The following is a 3431-nucleotide window of genomic DNA, read 5'->3' on the forward strand; positions in this document are numbered from 1 at the left end:
TCACCATGGGCAGTGGCGAGGAGATGGGGGGCACGCCTGTGGTGAAATGGCTCTTGGCCCTGATGGGCCCACTGGACAGTTCTTCCTTTATCCAGTCACCCAAGAGGTGCAGCTGGATGTGTCCCCTGGGAAGCAGGACCCTCCATGTGACCCCCTTTCACACCGGGACACCTGGGGGAGTGCCACTGTGAGTGTCACTTGCTTCCAGGGCACCTCATCTGCTTCCTTGGGGTGCTGTCAGGGCTGAGCAGCACCTCCTCCGCTGTCTCCATGACAACACTGGCTTGCAGAGAACAGAAGGTGTTGGAGCTGGGAGGGACCTGGGAGATCAGCTCCCCCGCCCCCTCATTCTGGAGGGGGAAGCTGGCCCAGAGAGGGGACGCTGCGCATGCTGGGAGGTGTCGCACAGTGATCCTAGGACCCTGCCAGCAGGGCACCACCCCCAGTGGGGTCTCTGTCCCCAAGGCCTGAACGATGGGGACAAGGCTACTCCCTCCCCGCCTCCCCACTGCTCAAACCTCTGGGGCCCAGCCCAGCGTTCTACTACTGGGCCCAGAGCTCTCCCTCTGGTTTGGGGGTGCAGAAGGGTAGGATGAGGCCACTTTGGGGATGCTCCCAGTGTCCAGCCCAGCCCAACGAGGACAATCAAGAGCGGCATGGAGTGTCCAAGGAATGAGGAAGGCTTCCTGGAGGAGGGGGCTCTGAGCAGATCCTGGAAGGCTGAGAGGGACCTTCATTCCCTTCCCATCTGGATGGGGAGGAGTCTGGAGTAAAGCTGGTGGGGTGGGACAATGGGGGCCAGAAAGAGGCTGCCCCCACAACTGGGGACTCCTGGCCACAGTGGTCAGATACCCAGGAGGACAAGGCAGCATCGGAGTGCTGGCTGCAGGCCACGGGTGTGTCATGAGTGACAGAGGGAGAGGGCCTGGGTCACCCTGTCCCTGGTCAGGCCAGGTCCTGGGTACATGTTGCTCTTCCCCTACCCAGCATGGGCAGCCCTGAGCAAGAGGGGATGAACTTTCTCAGAGCCCTCTTCTCCTCAGATCCTTAGCACCCCCTCAGCTCCGGACCCTGAGGACACACCCTGCCCTGTGGGGTCCTTTCCTCGCCAGATCTGAAGACCCCAAGAATCAGGACATCCCAGGTTTGGCCAAGTCCATCTCCCCGGCCTTCTCCACCAAACGGGGTCTCTTCCTCTTCTCGCTGCAGCCTCTTCTCAGATCAGTGGGGACAGCTTATGTCCGCTCAGGAGGGTGTCCCCTGGGGCTGGAGCATCCATGTCTTTGAGGGCTTCTCCATGCACGCGTCTGGGAACCAGCTCCTCTCCATGGGACGCTGTGGGCTTCCTCAAAATGTGCTGAGAAGTCCCAGGAGTGGGAGCTGCCAGTCTCCGAAGTCATCTCCACTTGCCCTGTGGATGGGACCAAGAATATAGTTCTGTCTAGACTCAAGGGGAGGGGAGGGGACTTCCTGGGCCACCTCTAATAAGACCACCTCCCTGCTTCTGTCCCAGGCACGCTCACTCTTCTTCCCTTCTGCGTGCTTCCTCTGCCCTGATCACCTTGTTGGTACACTAACCAAAAGGTAGGTAGTTCAAATCCATCAGCCCTATCAGTGGGAGGAAGATGAGGGTGTTTGTTTCCATACAGATTTGCAGCCTTGGAAACACTAGGGAGCAGTTCTACTCTGCCCTGTAGGATCAGGATGAGCTGGAATTAAGTTGGATGCAGTAAGAGCCCCAGTGGTATAGTGGTTACTAGTTGGACTGCAAGGTCAGCAGTTGGAAACCACCAGCTGCTCCTCAGGAGAAAGACGAGGCTTTCTACTCCCATAAAGAGTTATAGTCTCAGAAACCCACAGGGGCAGTTCGACCCTATTCGATAGGGTCTCCATAAGTCAACATTGACTGGATGGCAGTGAGTGGGAAAGACATGACATCCAACTTCCCCTTATAATCTAGCCCCCTCCTCCCTTTGCCAACAGGCCATCTCCCATGGCTCCCAATAAACTGGGCCATTCTTTGGCCTTTTAGTTGAACGACCCATCTCAGTTGGCACTCTCTGACCCTCTCCAGATTGCCTCCCTCCACTTGGGCAAAACTTCTCTGCCCGCTCTGCTGTAGAGTTCCTGCGCACCCACCAAAGCCCCATGCAAATGCTTCCCCTTGGGTTCACAGCAGAGATCCTGGCAGCAAGGTGTCCACCTGAATGGAGGCGCGGGTCTCTCAGTCACTGTTCCCCTTGATGGCTTACTAAGTGCTTACTGAGACTCGGAGCTGGCTGCTGGGCATACGGCAGTGACCAAGACAAGCTGGTTCCTGTCCCCTCCCCCGAGGATGAGACAGATGGCAAATGGAAGAACCGTGAGGCACGATGATGGAAGACGCTGATGGCTGGAAGGCAAGAGGCAGGGAGGGGGGGGGAAGCAGGAGCCCAGAGCTCACCATTTGCAAAAGGAACTGGAAACATAGACTCACCTAAATGTGAAGGTGGTGCAGACAAGCCTTTTCTCCGCTGCCCCTCACTGCCCTGTCCTGCCTGGCCACCAGCTCGCTCTAGCCTTCCTGTCTGCCCCTCCCCTCCACAGTCATCCCTCCCAGACGCCCTACCCACAGCCCTCAGCACCCCACAACTCCTCACTAGCCCCACGCCGCAGGCAGTCCTGGCAGCAGTGGCAGAAGGAGGGTTTGCCCATTTCCTGGGAGTTCTGAGGCCAGTGGGCGGCAGCTGCTGAGTCTCCAGCTGAGACCCTGGGCCAGCCACAGCCTCACAGGGCTGGGACACCCACACCAGGTTGAGCAGTGTGGTGTGTGTGTGGAAGAGGGGTAAGTGGTGGGGGGGGCGGAGGGCAGGAAATGAGGTCTAGGGGCCTGGCTGGAAGCTGAGGGAGGGACAGTCGTGGGAACAAGGGACCCAGCCTGGTAGGGGAAGGATTGTTCTGGGGAGGCAGAACTGCTCCTGTCACGGTGTTCCGCCGCCACACCCTTAGCAGGGACCCTGGACAGAACCTCTTGCTGCTCCAGGATTTGGATTCCCTTCTCTGCAAGGGGGAGACAGCAGGGACTCCCCACCCAGAGACTCCCTTGAAAAGGGTGTTGGGCCAGCCCCTCTCTTCCAGACGCTGGGCTCCCTCCGACCCCTGAACCCCAGAGCCAGCTAATCGCTTGAACTGTGGACTCTGCCAGTAGGTGAGCTGTCTGCACAGATCACAGGATCTGGGGCCAGCTGTCACCTCTCGGGGTTGGCCAGCAAGCACAACAGGGCCCCCAGCCCCAGATAAGAACGTGGAGACTCTCGGCGTGAGGGACCCCTGGCAGGGGGCTTCTTGTGGGGGTGCCCTAAGACATCCCAGCAGCCCTGATGGAGAGGGCTGCCCCTCTTGGGGAGAGGCCTATCAGGGTCCAGGAGAAGTTTGGGCAATCTGCTCACGGG

This window comes from Echinops telfairi, unplaced genomic scaffold (assembly GCF_000313985.2).
Source record: "Echinops telfairi isolate 266 unplaced genomic scaffold, ASM31398v2 ScPeMD7_5;HRSCAF=22, whole genome shotgun sequence".
In the NCBI taxonomy this organism is placed as follows: domain Eukaryota; kingdom Metazoa; phylum Chordata; class Mammalia; order Afrosoricida; family Tenrecidae; genus Echinops; species Echinops telfairi.